Here is an 18,647-nt window from a genome sequence, read left to right on the forward strand (position 1 = left end):
AGATTCACGCTCGAGGCCGAAGTTTTAGACGACAGATGACCACGTGACCCGAGAGAAAAGAAAATACAAAAAAAAAGTCTTGCTTTTTTTGGCGCGTACGCCGTGTAGAAGACACGTTTATCACGTGACCAGGAATCGGACGTCGTGAAGTCTATTTCGTGTTGTCTAAATTTTTGCCGTGGTTTCTATGCGCTCAGAGTGACCACCTGAGCGGCGTCGAGGAGTCACGTGAACTATGCGACGGGGCCAGACATGCTGGTGGCGCGGCACTGCTCACACCTCTTCTTCGATGCCTTGCCGCCAGCGTTTCCTCGCTTTGCTGATTCTGGGATTCTTTTACAGGTAAGACACCTCCGTTTAATGAATTTTATTGCGATAACTATGCTAGCAGCACTACTACCGTAGTGGCTACCTGTTACTTCCCCACGCTTCTAACGACCATTTGAAAGGTGCAGGCGCAAATGGAAGTGTCATGGCGGTCGTGACAGAATGTCAACGAAAGTTGTGGTGATGCTTGAGAAGTTGAGCAGTGAAGGTATTCGAGAGACGCTAATGTGTTATCAGCTGTATTCGGTTTGTAGCTCTGTTAGAATTGCCTCTAAACCTGGACTTCACGAGCGCTAACGTTTGTGTATGGCGCAGGATGTTTTCGTCTTTCGGGGGCTCGTTTCGACCGTGGTTTGAGTAACCATTCTCTGTCTCAGCTGGCCGCAGTGGGTATGGACGTCACCAACGAAGACTTCACTGGTGTTCAACGTGCCGCCTGGAGGAAATGTGCGTGCGATTCATACCGAAGACTGACAGATATTAGCCGGTACACGGCACAAGTGTTACCCGGAACATGCGGCCAATGCTAACACTCACCTGTCGACCATGACCGCATTCAGTAAGATACCTCTTTGATCTCTCCTCCTACATACTTGGTACTGCTGTGGTACCAATGTACCATTTTTCTCTCCTCGCTGCCTCACCTATCATCGTTTTATTATAAGCTATAGTTCGTACCCTTTCACTGTTGTCGATAGTGACTTTTATCACACTTAATGTTGTTCCTATCCACTTTGTAATGCGTCTTTGTCGTCGTTTACTTTGTCACAGTTACGCCTTGAAGCAGAATTCCGATTCGAGGCCTGGATGGGAAGCATGGAGGAAACGCTGCACAACGGGTGACAACTGCCATATCAAGATCAGAGGGGAAGCAGGAGCACGCGGGAAGAGGGAAACGACCGGGAAAGGAGGGAACTGTGAAGCATAAAACAGACGCCACTTTTGTGGCTTCTACGAGGGAAACCACGTGATGCGACGTCATTCCCCGCGCTTTGGCGTGGTCTCTACGTAGAAACGCCAAAATTACCGTTGTCCGGGTGTCTGTATTAGACACGATAGAAGATCGATTTCTAAGAGTGTACTCCTAATTCCTTGGATTGCTGCCAGTGGCGTATGAGGAACCGCAGGCAGGTTAAAGTATCATTATCGACAGGTGTCTGAACCTAAAACAACAAAGTCTTTGCCATGCACCGAGGGGGAGGGGGGGTGTCAAGCATTCTGCTGAGTTCTGCTCCTACATTTGGCCCATATAAGCAAATCATTCAGCAAAGTTTAAAATTGTTCACGCATTTTCTTATTTATCATAATGCCGCTGTAAAATCGCCGGACGCACGCGACGAAGAGCTTACCAGCACAGCCGTTTGTCGTTGCCGGACATCAGGCCTCTAGAAATGATGCCGTGTTCCTGTTCGTATTTCCTCAAGCACACATCTTCCGCATCCGATATTGCGTTTTGAGTGCACTCCAAGCCTGAAAACGAACAGTATGATATATTTGGGTACTCATAGTACAAAGCATGAGTCCGCCTTTGATAACTTGCCTAGGGAATATCCCCTGAATATCCCCTGTTCCCAGCTTGACTTGTTCCACACAGATATATCAGTGGTAAAAACCGGTGGCGGATCAAACCGCTTATATTTTACTGCCCTCGTTAATTGCCTGCAGCCTTATCCACAGCGCCACCGAAACGTTAACAACGAGAAAAATAACGCAATAAGATGACGTTGCATCACGTTGCGTGCACCAGTCGGCGTCCTGCTGGGGGTTAGAGTTAGGCGGACGGCGCTGGTTTTTGGGGTAGTCTCCCCACGGCTGTGACACATTGCGACATCGCTTGCGTTGAACGTACCGTTGACATCGTGCAACTCTCACCGAACTTGCCAGTCGGGGCATCCGTGCACAATTGGCATTCGCCGGGCGGTCATGAAAGTGCCGGTAAGTATACCCTTCGAGCATGTTTACGAAATATTAACCATGCTGCCAGCACAAACAGCTCTCGTGGTCGCCTCAGAGGAAGGAAACGAAGCTCTGTACATCTACACCGGTAAATCACCTTTCAGTGATTGTGTTGTTACGTTATGTTCCACTCGCGTTTAGTTTTCGTCCCTGTCAAACTTTTCCTTCTTTCATACTTAACTGGTGACACTCCGTCCTGCAACCACACAGGACAACGACAGAGAACCGCCAACCAGCAATACCGCCAGCCCCTCTCAGACAGGTACAAGCGCCGTTTATAGGACCATTTTTTAACGCGCTAATCCCTCGTGTGCAGGTTTTGAAGCTTTTTTTTCTGTGGTAGACAAAAGATCTAAGGTCTCGCAATGTATTGGCAAAACATAATTGAAATACAAAGGGGTCTTTTCGGGAAACGGGCGCGTAAAATTCCGTGTTTTTCTTTAATTATGTCTAAACGTTTGTCTGTTTCAGCGGATACGTGTAGGAGACACACGCATGCTAGATAAAATATAATATGAATTATAAAATGAAAGAGCATTAAAATATTTAAATAAATGATACTAAATGTAGCAGTGGGGACACCTACAACCAGCGAAATCACGCGTCGAATTCGGAACAAAATTCCACTAGAGAGCATATTTGCCAGTTTCTATATCACAGAGCGCACCAAAATTTGCGATTGTCCTGCTCGCATGGATGCATACTAAAGGATGCATACTAAAAATTTCGGAAGAATACCTTCTAAAACTGGGGAGATATCGCTTCCAAAAACGGCAAAAAGTGAAACACCCATATTCAAGGTCGGATTTTTTCAATTTTTTTGCATAAAAACTATTCGGTAGAAACCGTTCGATTACTGTTTATTATCATGTATGATCAACTTCTAAATATAAAAAAAAATCTTGAGGTCAATGTGACCTGCCTGCATGACCTGACGTGAAATCGGCCTGGGGGAACACTCATCTGAATATTTCGGGGAACGAAATTCGAACGAAATTTCGAATCATTCGTAGCAGCAGGCGTTCATTTTTGACCGCTTCAAACAACGACCTTGTCAGATCGTATCTATGCGACATAATTCAGGTCTCAATAACAAATTAGAAACAGAGGAATATTAACACGATAAAAATGACGGCGCTTGTATGTAGAAGATTGTGGACATGTGAATGAAAGGGTGTCACCAATTATTCGAGTAACTGCAGAAATCCTTGAATGTCTGCGCTGGTTTTTTTTACAAACCTGGGCCAGAGAGACTTATGCAAAACATAGATGCCTCTTATTGGGATCTCGAATAATGTGGAAATCACCTGCGAGCTTTCATTTTACTGCAGGATATTTTGGCGATTTAACGGATGTGTCCTTAATATCTCGCCATTCTAACTGTATGGTAGCGTTGATAACTACGCTCTTATTCAATTCTGTTGTTTATGAGGTACTGTGCGATATTATGTACACTGCAGCCCACTAGAGTGAGAATGGATGGGCATCATACCCACATTGGTTTTACCATGGTAATCCTTGTCCCTCAACTTCAATTGACTTATCCACTACAGTGTCCTACCGGTTCATCAGAAATTTGTGTTCCTGGTAGAGTACTGTTACGTGCTGTAAAAATACTTTGTCGAATCGGCAAGGCAACAGAATGTTTAGGTAGATTGTTCAGCTTAATGTCTGTTGCTGTTGTATCTAATTTGCCATCTGGCCAATATATTTCGATTCAAGCATATCAAATGGAACACTGTTATTCTGCATTGCACATGTTTCCACCAAGATCACCTGCAAGAACCGCACGGGCATGTTGTGAAAATGCAACAACCTGCCTGCTCGGAAATACACCAGCAGGCCTCATACGTGCCAAAAGTATTGGTGCTGTACATGATCTTTGTGTGCCTTGGGTCAATAAAGATATACCGAATTTGCTTTCCATACAGGTGAGTGAAGTGTGGGGATTGGAGGCATAGCGTTTATTTGAAATAGCGTATGCTGACTGAAGCCAATAGAGGGCTCAGCGCAGAACACTGGGGACGTACAGGAGACGCGGCGCATAGATTATATAAGCCGTGCCGGATAACCCCTGTGCCGGATATATCCGGTCATGAAGTAAGAGTTATAAATCTGCAAAATAACGGCGCTTATTTATCCGCCATCGTGTTTAGCGGCGCGGCGCAGAAGCTGCTTAACACAGTTTTTTTTTTTTCACTGTTCTCACATCTAATAATATTTATGCACTTGCAAAAGGGGAATATGAAGTGAAATAAGTCATAAGTTTTCGAGAACTGCGTATACTTCTAATTTCGACTCATTTGCACAGAAGACACTTGCGATTTATTTCTCGAGTCTACTAGTCTTCGGATTTTAGAAAACGGGTTAGGATTTAAATAACGACTGGCTCAAAATCTGCTATTTTAACTAACAAATAAACAAATAATTTTAGGGAAGTAGTCGTACAATGTTGTGTCGTAAACGATGACAGTTATCTTATGTGTAACTTGTATATATTTGTGTTGGGTTATTGCAGAAATTTAAATAACCCACCATCGACAGATACGCCTGGTCGCCCAGCGTTGTGGCACGAAAATATTGGAAAAGTACTTTTATTTCGTAGAGATAAGGTCTCTAATTTCTGTGCAGTCATTTCTGCTTTGCAGAATATGGTCAAGGCGTTTTTGTCATGGTCGGAGTGGTACAGTTGTATACATTGTCTGGGTATCCGGAACGCTGTCTCGTTCTTTTTTTCTCATGTTCTCATGTGTTTACTGAGGGCTCAGATAGATCGGCCCCGTTTCTGGCCCATATAAGCTACCAACAGCCAAGGCCTTGTCGTTTCGGCACTCGAGAACTGCGTATACTTCTAATTTCGAGTCATTTGCACAGAAGACACTTGTCTTGTTCTTTTTTTCTTCTCATATTCTTATGTGTTTACTGAGGGCTTTTGAGTGGAATAATAGTCCAACATTCTGGGTGTCACGACAGGTTCATTCACGAGTTGTATTTAAGTACTAACTGAGACAACTATTTCATAAAGTGTTGTATCTTACGTAAAGAGTGAAGCCGTAAAGGTAGTGAAAAGTACCTACCTGTCGTTGTTACCAGCAGTGAGTGTTATTTTGTTGAACATAGTGGTATGTATTGCCTTAGGCTGGTCACACCACCAGCTTTATTAAGATAAATATTACAGGATAAAGGAGTTAAAAGTAGACTTCAAATTTTTAGATTATTATTGGGACGACAATGGCCGCAGGGGCAGGAGCGCTTGTGAAAGATGGCAACTTTATCGCTAGATTTAGAAACACAATTGTTGACAAAAGCCATTAAGATGTTTCATGCCCATTTGATACTCACAGACTGGCTTCGATGTTCCACAGTCGGCGTTGATGTCCTTAAAGAAATGCTCAAGAAGAAACGTCTCGTCGCATCTTTGCCTTTCGAGTATTTCCGGAACACAAGTCCTGCTGTATTCGATCACACTGGAAGAGATAAGACGTATACCAGAATCTCCTAAATTACAGGGACATTTTGACGCCATCTCGTAACATCCCTTGATTGAGTCACGCAGAATAAGCAGCACAGTGAACTGCGCAGGAGAGATGGAACAGTTTTTCCCGGCACTCGAATCGGCAAGCTACGTTGAACGTAAATCGGAATAATTCGGAATCAGTCAAGTTCCGTGAGAAATAGCATGCCGCCTTTACTGGTCGACTTTTTCTGACAAAATAATACATACTTCCCTCCCCACCACTGTCCTGTTCATACAGCGGGCCTACATCAGTAGCCGCGTTTATATAAACTTGACATAGCGGCTTCAGACTGCTGCTAATTCGAGGTGAACTGGACCCGACACTGCTTACATGAAGTCGCTCAAATGGGAGCCGGTCGCAGTGAATGCGTTTTCCAGTTTCTCTTTCTGGACCTGCCTGTGCTGGCCTGCACTGACCGTATTGCTGTCTTGGACGCAGCCACAGGATGGACTCGGTCGCACAGTTCGCTCGATCAGAATTCGGCCGAGCGCATTTACATGCACTTCGGTGATCGCGTTGAGCGAGTCAACCCACCCCCGCTGTCGAGTTCACGCTACTCGACTCTGCGTGGCTTCAGCTCGACTCAACGTCGTTTACATGAGCGAATTGAACTCGACGCCTCGATCCGCTTATATGAAGTTGCCACTAAACTGAATGCCGCCAATATTGAGGAAAAGCAAGCACAAGGAGCTGCAAGGAGAAAGAGCAAGAAGGAGGGGAACAGTCTATGAGCTCAGCCTGCAGAATCATACATCTTGGCCTTTCTGCAAATTGGCATGCAATCACCGAGTACGTTAGCACACTCGCTAGTCAGCTAGTACGACCCCTTGGCAGAGCGACACCGCAAGTTCAGATGTCCTGAGCATATCAAGGAATAGTATACGTTGCACAGACCACAGCGCGTAAACATGCGCGTACGGGGAATAAGGCCTATCCGTTACGGCAAACATGCGAGAAAAGGCTTAACACGAGCGCGGTAACATCGGGCACGGCAAATCACTCATCTTTTCCCCCGCGGCGACGGTGCGTCCGATCCCGACGACAGTCAAGGATCAACTGACGCAACACGGACGGCAGAGCGACCGACCGCACATCCTCACTCCACGAGAGCCAGCGCGCAAGTGAGTGGAGCGCCTCGCCGCGGCCGCTACGCATGCGCGCGCTCCTAGCGCCCTCTGCGTCGCCAGCATCCAGCGGTGATCTCGTCGCGGGCCGTTCCCAGTTTCGGTTTCGCTCTCTTCTCCTTCCAATGCGCGCACGCGCGCTCCAAGCTGCAACGGGTGGCTTCTCCGTTTCAGTTTCGCTCTCGTTTCTTTGCGCGTGTTTATTTGTATAAAGGCAGCGCTCACTATGCTCACGCCACCATACTGACCGATACGTGGAAAACGTCATGTGTGGTTTATTCTCCTGTGTTTCTCGCCGACGAGGAAAGACAAAAAACGAAGAACTTCGCAAATTTATCCGCGGCATCGTGGCGGAAGCCTTTCAAGTGCACCGCCTGGAATGGTTGCAAGCACGTCAAGAAATGTGTCAGGACAAGATGAAGACGGTCGACCGCATCTTAGCGGCAATTGGGCAATAATCTTAGTGGCAATAATCTGTATTGGGAACGCTGTTCTCATCTAGAGGAAGACGACGACGTCTAAATAAAAGTCAAAAGGTGCTAGAGTCTCAGTCTCTTCTTTTTCTTCGTGCAACGTGTACGCACGCACACAACATGTCTTCCCCCGAACCTTTTCGTTCCCGCCACCGTTTTCGCTGTATCGTAAGCGGCCTCTCCATGTGCGGTAAATCTACGTTCATTGCGAACGTGCTGAGGAACCTGAACGGCGTCGTGGACAAGCCTCCGTCACAAATATTCTACGTGCGGAAATATGCTTCGCAAGGCATGCAGGACGAATTCGGGGACTCTGTCAAATTTACCAAGGAGCTACCACGAGAGTGGGAAACGTCGCGCGCTACACTCATCGTCGTCGACGATCACATGACCGACGCTGATTCCTTGAAGGAGGTGACTGATCTTTTCATTCGGGGTTCACACCATGCCAACGCGTCGATGTTCTTACTTGTTCAAAACATCTTTTTAGAACGATATATCCTACAACGCCAGTTACGTCGTCCTGTGGCGCACCGTGCCCAGCGTCCACCAGATGTAACATTTCGGGTAACAGCTATTTGGCAGAAAAAGATTGGAGCATTTTCTCGACGCATATAAACAAGCGATGTCGTCGCGCCACGCTTATTTACTCGATCTTCATAACTATACGCACGAGGATCACAGGTTGCGTAGCAATATCTTTCTGGGAGAACGTCAATACATCGACGCTCCGAAATGAATCTCCGCACTCACCTCACTTTACTCAAAGTGCTCTCTACTCTACCCACTCCGCGCCGTCGCGACGTCTTGAGACATTCTTCGTCCTACATGGAACACCTCTCCGAAATTTGTCTCAATGTATTGAACGGAAAGGTAGCACTGGCTCCAGACACGTTCGCGCGTTTGGAGAAGCACAAACGCTTCTTACGTCGGCTCGCCTACAAAAAGATCCACAAGAATCTGCAACGTTTGAAACGCTACCTGTCTCAGCAGCGAGGGCAGGGCGTTCTTTCGTCAGTGGTTCCTCTCCTGCTTTCCGCAGTCTTAAACCATTTTGCCAATGGCCAACAGAACTGAAGTAACCGCCTCCATCGGAAACATTCCTTCCTCGAAGGAGAGTGACGACGTCAAAGTGAAACCCATACTACAGGCACTGTATCGCATTCTCAAGCCGTACGGATTCGATCCCTACGACAGTAAAAGCAAGGCGTACCACTCTACAAATGACTGACTATCCGCTCCTCTCCCCAGAGGTGGACGAAGAGGAAGCGGAAAGGGTCGTCTCAGAATTAAAAAATGTTATTTCCTGGGATCGCGAAGGTTGTGTCTCTGTGTCGGGCAAGCCCATCAGGCACTCCTTCGTTTAGGAACTCATCAATTATTTGTTGCAACGTAAGACTGGAAAGAAACCTTCCTGGTTCCCCAAAGTCTAGAAACTATTGCGCCTGATTTCTCTGCCCAAATCTCGCGAGCCTCAGCAGCAGCAGCAAGCCTCCATTGCGTGGACGGCTTATGGAGGGATATGAGAAACCAGAGGGTGGTTTGGGGGGAGTGGACAGCTATAGAAAAGTGCATCACATGAGCAAAAACATGGCTCTCGCCATTCTCAGAAAGCAGGACGCCTACACGCTACACCATTCGGCGAGGACAAAGTTTAATAGGAGACGCATCATCGCGCTTATGATCAACGAAGTGTGGCAAATGGATCCCGCCGACTTTTCAAAATACAAGAGGTTCAATGATGGCTACCGCTACTTTCTCGTGGCGATCGATTCCTTCTCCTGCTTTCTGTGCACCCTCCCGCTAATGATGAAACGCCCCGCCGAAATGAAAAGGGCCATGTTAAGACTTTTTCGGGGAGGTAACGCGCCAACACGCATCTTTTGCGACAGAGGAGGGGAATTCTACAACAAGATCGTCAAGGAGTACCTAGCATGAAAGAAGGTCCACATGTATTCCACCTTCTCACCTGTAATCAAGGCATCGCAGGCAGAACGGGTCATACGCACTTTACGCGACAGAATATTCCGCTATTTTAGGGTAACCGGAAAATATCACTTCGTTTCCGTGCTTCCCAAGGTCATGCGCGACTACAACAACACCAGACACAGGACGTTGGGCATCAGCACGTCCGAAGTCACGCCCGAAAACGAATTGGAGCTGTTCAATAAGATAAATAGGAAGCCCGTCATACCCTCTGTGAAAAAGGAGCTCAAAGTGGGGGGGTAAAGTGAGGGTCCTACTACACAGAAAATGTTTTCAAAAGAGCTCGGAAGGGAGTTGGTCGCCTCAGATTTTCACAGTCTCCTGCCTGTGAGACACCTCCCTTCACGTCGTGCATCTGGAAGATTACCAGAGTAAGGAGGTGGACGGTTTTTTATACCTGGAGGAGGTACTCGTCGTTACCCGAGACGCCAATGAGCCTTGGCCAGTAAGTGCTGAGAAAGAAGAAAGTGAACGGTCAGAGCTTCTCCTTGGTTCACTGGTTCGGTTACGACAGAGAATACGACGGTTGGGATTCGAGCCGCAACATGGTCAAGATTGGGAAATGACGTCAGACATCTACGTCCACCTCCTCTCGAACGCCAGCATGGATAAGTATCCGTCGAATAAACTCAACGCCTTCACGGTAGCTTTCGACAGCCCACTTCAGCTCTAGAATTGCTATAAAGTCGGTCTGATGGATCTCAGCATAAGCAACGATTTTTTAAATATCAGATACGAAAGGCAAGATGCGAAAATCGCGAAAAAAAATTTCGCGTCACCTCGAATCTAGAGACAGATTTCGGAAAAGCCTTTTCGGAATGTAACGTTTCTTTTACGTACAATAAATCGCGATACGACTTCGCCTTACCCGTAGACCCTCGAATTGGACCCTCGGGCTCCCTCAGGCGCCCGACGCTTCGCTGGCATCACGCTGCACCAGTCGCTTTCGGCGGCATCACTTTGAATTCGCAAACCATGTCCCTACGTAACACACTCAACAAGTATTTCCAGATGCACAAGCAGGACGCCTCGCTAGAATTCGCGGATAACGTCTACTCTCTGAAAACGCCGAAGGGGTTGCACGTACGGGAACCCTTTGTCAGACTGCTACAGCTCACACCTGTCGAGGGACATGGAGAAACTCTACGCGTCTCTCTCCCTGTAGCGTGCCAATTTTCTTTCACGATTAAGACGAAAATCCCTCGATCTTTGCAAGTACAGCTCGAAGGAGTGGGTCGATCCTTCGAGGTGGAACGAGATCGATTTTCTCAACATTCCTCACGATTCGGAAGTGGGTTACGTCTATGTGGTAGACTTGTCATATCCCGAAGAACTGCACGCGCTCACCAGGGATTTTCCCCTAGCACGCGAACACAGGTGCTTGGACGAGAACGAAGTGTCCCCCCACCAGCAGCTTTTGAAACACGCGTTGGCGCTAAACGCCCCTCCCACAAAGAAACTCTTGCTGACGTGCTGCGACAAGGAACGCTACGTCGTTCATTATACATTGCTCTCACTGCACGTGAGGCTGGGCATGAAAATAAAACATGTTCACAGCATCCTCTCGTTCCGCCAAGACAACTTTTTGCGAACCTTCGTGCAGAGAAACGTCGCGTTGAGGAATGCAGAGACCACAAAATTCGAGCGACTTCTGTACAAAACCATGTCGAACAGTACATTCGGTACGTCGATACAACGATACGTCGACAGTCAGCATTTTCTCATTCTGAGTGACAAGTGCATCTTTTACGATATGAAACTGCGTCGCATCAAATGGACGCACTCCCTTTACGTGGGCTTTGCCATTTTAGAGATATCCAAAGTCCGAATGTACAGCTTCATCTACGAGTCGCTCTTTTCTCGCTTGACGTGTCCAGTGCAATTGATCTATAGCAATACGGACAGCATAATTTTTTGTCTCACGTGTGAAAGCCTGGAAGAGCAGCTGATGAAGATTGAGAATGAGTTAGATCTGTCTTCCTATCCGGCGGACCACCCGTTTTTCAACGACGAGCACGCGAACCAGGAACCGTTCAGGAAGTCGTAGCCATCCGAGCTAAAATGTACAGCATTCTCTTGGGTGGGACACACAAACAGATCGCGAGAGCTAAAGGAGTTCAGAAAGACGTGGTGAGGAGACACTTATTGCACGAAGTGTACCAAGATTTTCTATTCAATGAAAAGACAGTCGCTCAGAAGCAGTGCACCATCCAGAGCATAAAGCAAACAATGTACACCATTTCGAGACTCAAAAAGAGCTTGGTCCCCTACGACGACAAGCGCTATCTTGTGGATGCCGTACACTCCTTCCCTTATGGAAGCTGAGAATACGGTAAGCTTTCCTGGTGTTTTGATGCGTATCACATTACGATAGTACTCCCTCTTTGTACAGCATCGGAAAGCCCGGAAGAGAGCCAGAGAGGCATCGTCGTCAGGGATTGAGTGACCGTGGAACAAAGAGCAAGTCCTTCGTGCACGCGCATATAATCGAGAATAAAAGCTCTAGTCGAGACATGCTCTCTCTCTCGCAGACAGGAGAAGCACGGGTCATCGTGGCAGTGTGGTAGCGGAATGGGTGTATGAAAAGAATGACCATTCCACCCTCGTGCTGGTGCCGTGACCCGCACAATGACAACGCTGCGATGAAGATTTCCCACACCATTTCTGTTCAGGCAAGTCAGGGAGGGTGTAGGCATCTATCGACCAACTCAAGATACGTCTTTGTATGTATTCAATAAAGATGTGTTCGTGAAAAAACACAGTCTAGTCAAAGCTATTCAGACTCTTTAATGCGTTGCATTTCGATAACCAAACGGTATTTCAATAAATCAGTGACAAAGTACAATGTAGACTGCTTGCAAATGTTGCTGCTTCCGCAGGGCGTACTTAATATGAGCAATGCCACGAGCGAGAAGGTCCATGATGTCTGCAGAGATGTCGGTGAATTCAGCGTTGGTCGAGCTCACAAATTCGCTCATCAGTCCCAGGTGTCCTTCCGGCACCGTTATACAGACGTACTTGTAACGGGCATAGATCCAACGCACCGTCTTCGGCAGCGGCCCGGGAGAGATCTCTCCTATATTGCCAAAGCCTACCATGTCTATCACGTAGCGAAAAGCAGTGATGACGACCTCGTTGCCGGGACTCTCCTTGTTGAAACATTCATTCTCCACTTCTTCCCACGAAGCGTGGGTACGAGGACAATTTTGTAAGCGTGGTAGCTGAACATTTTCACGTATTGATGATGCAAGCGCAGTGCGTGCTGTCTTTATACAGCGTTTTCAAATAAACACACGCAAAGAAACGAGTGCAAAACCGAAACAGAGAAGCCACCCGTTGCCGCTAGGAGCGTGCGCGCGCGCAGTGGAAGGAGCAGAGAGCGAAACCGAAGCGAGGAGCGCCCGCGATGAGATGACCGCTGGATGCTGGTGGCGCAGAGCATGCTAGGAGCGCGCGCATCCGTAGCGACCGCGGCGAGGCGCTCCACTCACTTGCGCTGTCTCGGGAGGCTCTTGGCTGGCTCTCGTGGAGTGAGGATGTACAGACAGTCGCTCCGTCGTCTCCGCATTGCGTCAGTTGATCTTTGACTGTCGTCGGGATCAGACGCACCGTCGCCGTGGGGAAAAAGGTGAATGATTTGCCGTGCCCGATGTTACCGCGCTCGTGTTAAGCCTTTTCTCGCATGTTTGCCCTAACGGATAGGCCTTCTTCCCCGTGCGCGCATGTTTAGACTTGTTTAGCAGTGATCCGTAGCGTATCAAGCCTGTTGACGCACGTTTAGTGTTGTGAGCCTATCATTTTGTGCTTGTCGTCTTGTGTTAGCTGTTGAATTTCGTAGCGTTGTGTGGTGTAGCTGATGTTACGCCTAACCGGTCGCCCCTAAGCCTTTTCCTCGATGTGTACCCTTTTCTCCGTGCTGTTTAGCAGTAGCGGTTAGGCCTTTTCCACGCGCTCTGGCATGCCTTGACTTGTGAGCAGTGCTGCAATTTTACCTGCTGCTAGTATCTTGTTCTCTGTCTTTCTCGCATAGAGCTATGATGGTGGCTCCATCTGGTGCGATGCCTTGCAACTAGGTAGCCAATTGTCGTCGATCTTTGCAACTACCAGCCGTCAACAAGCAACATGGCGGTCGCTGGTCACTCGTCTGTTCCGGAGCGGTTTCTTCGCCACGGTACTGTTGATTTTCGAATAAATTGTTTCTCTCCACTCTATTTCTATCTATTTTTTTCTTTTTTATGGACACAGGTTCCCGCCAACACACAGCTGGTCTGGAATGTGATGACTCCCTGGAGGGTGCTGATTAATGTGGGGGGTCCTAATTAACTCTAATTGCTAATTAAATCGTGTTTAGACCAAGTTGTGTGTTGGGGGCAGTCTGTATCCAGTCATTACTACTACCGCACCTTCCCACCTGGATCTGCCACTGTGGAGCTGCAAGCGTGGGTCGAGTGACAGCCCTGATTTTATTCTCTCACCTTTTCTGAGTCACTCATCCATTCAAACATGAGGAGAGAGGAATGTAATGCAACTCATGGGAAATAGCTGAGGCAGATTTCCTCTAGCAGTGAGTGGAGAAGCGTTTGGACAGCCTTGATCCACATTTTATATCACAATGTGTTGTGGCCGTTCGAAACGCATATGAAAAATAGCTTACCAACAATGGAGTTTGGATGCAGTTTGATCGTTTTGATAATTGTTGTAGCAGGTACTCTTTGCACTGTCTAATAATCCTTGTGGGCAAACGGTACCTGAAAACGAAATATATGGTTTTCTTTTTTCGATGTTCTCGGCGCCTGGAAACTGCCCAATCTATGTGGAATGGTTTAACAACAGAGGAATAGCAATGCGCAGTCTTGAAAAGTAGCTGAATTAGAAATAACAAGTTTATTTATCTATTTACTAATTGTGTGGCTCCAATGGCCTTGTAACACAGACATTGGTACAGCAAACCAACAAGGAAATCAATAGCACGGGAATACAGTAGTACAACAGTGACATGTATTAGAAGCACTAATTTGAAAATAAAAAAAGCACGGACAACAGTTTTATATAATGTATGATTTACAACTGAGACGTATCGGTGAAGGTAAACGATTCGATAGTCTAATGGCACGTGGAAAAGAGTTTCTATGGGAAAATGGGCTATTTGAATTTGTGAGCGGCAACAACAGCTGTGTCAGTAAATTCATTTCTGCCTATACCCCATGATACAGTACCCAGCAAAACCTGAACGAAAGGTCTGATCATTCTACTGGCCAGACATTGGGCTCTCAGTACGAGAAAGTTTCTCTGGGTTCGTAAATTGCATATTGCTTTCAGGTATGTATGAGAGTCAATGTAAATAACCGTGGAGTTAAAGCTCTGTGTTCAAGACGTAATTTAATGCTATGACCTTCTCATAGACTTCAGCACTGAAGATTGACATGATACCTATTAAGTGATGTGATCGCAGACATCTCAGTTACCATCGCACATCTCACTCGCTGTGCTCTTGAACCATCTGCGTAACATGCTAACGGTTCGCTGAATCACTGACTTAACGGCGGAAACTTCTGTTATAGCACAATTTGAGCTTCGTGCTTAAAGTATTTTGACATATTAAATGGCATGCCATATCTAACACTGTCATCACGTCCACTGGATCAATTCTATTTCTCTGCAGAATTCTGGTTATAATGCAGAGAACTCCACACGTGCCCACCCAACACACTGGAACTCTCTTCTATAGTCTGGCAAGGAGTCCCATTGATTATCCCATCGGTTTTAGGTGTAAGGATTGAAACACCACAAGGTGAACGTGTTGCATCTAAACAATCTTCATTGAACAGGTTTCGTCGTCGGAGGTAGTGTATTTGGGATTCAGGTAAGTTATTGTAACACAACAGAGACTCCAGCATACCTGTCTAAGATATCATTTATATCATAAAGATTCGTCAAGAGCCCTCGACAATTAATCGACATAGTGCAGCAAAAAAGAATGGAAGTGTGCAATACGTGTGTATAGTTTCAGTGTGTATAGTATAATGTGTATAGTTTCAGTATTTTATGAACGTTGACTTACAGGACGTCTTGTACCACATAACATTTTATAGAGACAGCATCATCAACAACAGCAACAGATTTAGTTAATAAATTAAGACGCCAATAGCAGCATCTTAATGAGAATGGTGAGTGACTGATGGCAGCACGTTATCTGTACGACATCAACAAATCGAGGCAACATCTCTCGCAAGGTAGCCTCAGCAGTGAAGGCGGCGCTACAATTGGCGTAGCCGCAGTATACCATATCACTATCCGTTACCCAACCTATGCTATAGGAACCCTTCCTTGAGATATTGGCCCAATGGCCCAATCAATCAAATGCTTTATTGATCGCAGGCCAATACTACTACGAGCGGTAGTGCTGCCTGGAACGTGTTTGGTAGAAACTTTCCCACATATTTTTTACGTGTGGCGTAATGTGCACACACTTTTTCACTGCGGTTCACACCCATGCTTGGTGACTGTGCCAACATATTTGACGTGAAACAGCCTTCGAATCAGACCGACACAGGAACACGTCTATATAGTCTCGTCTTTGTAAGTCCGGAATTCCGTGACACCGGAGTCGGCGTCGTTCAATTGGATGTCAACTCGGTCACACGACCATGAGATCACGTCGGAGTAGTACCGGTCTCTTTGTGTAGTGCTTGTGGAGATTAATCACCTTAAGTGAGAATGAACGGGACAAGTGGACCTTAGACGATATTTCTTTGCGAAATACTTAAAATAAGTATGCAAAAAGTTAAACAATTCAAAACATCAGCGGCAGCCCGCAGAGCGAGCGTCAAATAGAGATGCTGCATATCATTCGAAAGAGAAGCCCAGGGGCTCTACATCGTATTGAAATGTCCAGCGCCGAGGAAGCGAGACCGTTTCTGGTACGTCTCAAAGTTGAGGGGACGTGCGCGGAACACGACGCCGCATCCAGCTGTATGGATGAACACCTATCTATTGACATTCACTTTCGCTTTCACGTTATTTCAAGTTAAACCAACAGCCGTGCACCCTGACACCGTCCCCACCCAATTTATTGCCTCTTCTTCCCAATGCGGAGTTGTGTCGAGACGTAAAGTAAAAAAAGTATTACCAACTTCCTGCTTGTAGTCATTGTTGCTATCAAATGTCGTTTTTGTTAAATTTTCTTGCGAGCTAGATTAGGAAGTCAACCGTCGGAAATACGTTTCAACACTGTTGTTCACATACCACAGCGGTATAAATTCTAGTCTTCCACAGGCATAAAAGCCATTGCAAAAGTTATAGCACAGGCGATTTACACCCTGAGATACATAAATATTTCTAACGACGTTGACATGTGCATCAAATGCCAGCACAGCCTGTAAATTTCTATACCGCTGAACACACATACCCAATAACCAATGTACCAGTCAAAATGTACATTGTATACCGTATTCAAAATGTATACTCATGTTGAGCATACCAGATAAGGAGTGCCAAGACGATGTACCTACCTTATCTGAGTACTTGATGCATACATATACCGGCTGTAAACCCTATGATCTGTTAGTTATAAGTGCTATACCTTTGAAGTGGCATACCCTACAGGTACAGTACCTTCTATGAGGTACCTTACAAGGCTTCGTACATGGGTAAAAAATTCAGCTAACCGGTAAAGACGTATGAAGGGAATGCCTCAGGACTAGAGCCGCTGATCTTTCGAACAGTTCTGTTCGAAATATTGGCGGCTCTCGTCCTGAGGCTGTTCCCTTCTTAGAAGATTTCCTGTACTGCATAAACTACGGTAATTTTTTAAAATTTACCTCTGAACGGGGGATTGTGAGGCGTACGAGGCTTGCAATGTACGATAATATTTTTGTACTACAATCGACATTTATTTAGGGGTCTCCAAACTAAATTTCTGCGCTGCGAAAACTGTACCGCAACATAATAAGAAAACACAAGTTTTTTTTCTTTTTATTCGACACAGGTATTTCATAAGAAAGCTGTGAGAGCAGCGCTGATGCCATCTTTGGCAGGTATGTTATTCGGCCAGGTGTACTGCGTGCAACACAATGTATGCAACTACTGCACGAGGAATTAGTAACAATACGTTAATTGACTTATTTGTTAGATACTTACATATTTTTCGCGAAATCTGGCATAGCATTTATCCGAGAGAACCATTATTGAACACCCTGAGAGATTAAACGTACCTTGGAATATTAGTTGTTACATTTTCATGTGCAAAACAGCCCAAAGCAGAACAGCGCAGAAACAGCGACATCTAATCCACGTGAGATAGGCACGTATCTTAAGTGATTGGAATAGCGCTAATTTACTACAGTCCAGCAACGGTAGCGACGAGTTGTCTAGGATGCAAAAGATGAGGAAACTCGAAGTGCATACACAACCAACAGGTAAAAAGTAGGAGGAAGTAGACAAACATGTCAATGCTCACTCCTCCTGCATAGATGTCTATGGTTTTTCGCGATTTCTGGTGGAAGCCTAGCTTACGTTAGGTTATGTTAGATAATTCGAAGACTCGCGCAGATTCCAACGCTGTCAAAAAAAGTCAAGCAAAGGATACCTCTCTACCGACAGCACAGTTTCTCATACAATGCACATGGCTATCATCCTACTCGAACGAAAAGTACCGTGCCGATGTAGGCACCGTATCTCAGGCCGTGTGGCGTTGCTCAGAGAGGGACACGTGCCGAAGGGAGATACTCGACATATATCGCATTCCATAAGGTGGCGAAGGAAATGGCATTTTCAACTCAAAGGGTCTTATAAGAATTATTCATTTGAGAAGCAGACATTTAGTGGACGCGTACCCGTAGCACCATATACAACGGCGGCCTGAGAAACTAACAGCATCAATGGACTGGGGAACCGGGAGAGCGGTGGTGCGAGAGAGTGGAGCGATGTTCGATGTTTTTTAGAAACTACAAAAATCATGGCGAAACGCGGCGAAACAAAGACAATACAACCGATCGTGTTGTCTGTGTCGTCAGCGTTTCCCCCTGCTTATAAGTTGAATGTAGAAGGGATATAAGAGGGTAAATGTAAATGGAGGTAAGCCATTTGAAATGGAAGTATTCGAAGGTTTTTTAATAGTAAGGATAATTGAAGGTAATTCGGAGTAATTAAAGCAAGAGAGTTGAGTTAAAGGTTATGAATGTAAGGTACATCTAATTAAGAGAAAGATTAAATGAAATTAAAGATTACCGAAAGTAACCGCGTGTGGCCAGAGCTAATTAAAT

At 46.1% G+C, this 18,647-nt stretch overlaps 1 long non-coding RNA gene across 1 annotated transcript; it reads right to left on the bottom strand.

Annotated features, from left to right (window-relative positions):
- Positions 1-1,703: 1,703 nt before the first annotated feature.
- LOC135376127 (uncharacterized) lies at positions 1,704-14,126 on the bottom strand. Its single transcript, XR_010417552.1, has 3 exons — positions 14,039-14,126; positions 5,626-5,750; positions 1,704-1,797 (listed from the first exon to the last, which is right to left on the bottom strand). It is a non-coding gene; the product is annotated as an uncharacterized LOC135376127 (long non-coding RNA).
- Positions 14,127-18,647: the final 4,521 nt, after the last annotated feature.

Source organism: Ornithodoros turicata, unplaced genomic scaffold (assembly GCF_037126465.1).
Source record: "Ornithodoros turicata isolate Travis unplaced genomic scaffold, ASM3712646v1 ctg00001043.1, whole genome shotgun sequence".
NCBI lineage: Eukaryota > Metazoa > Arthropoda > Arachnida > Ixodida > Argasidae > Ornithodoros > Ornithodoros turicata.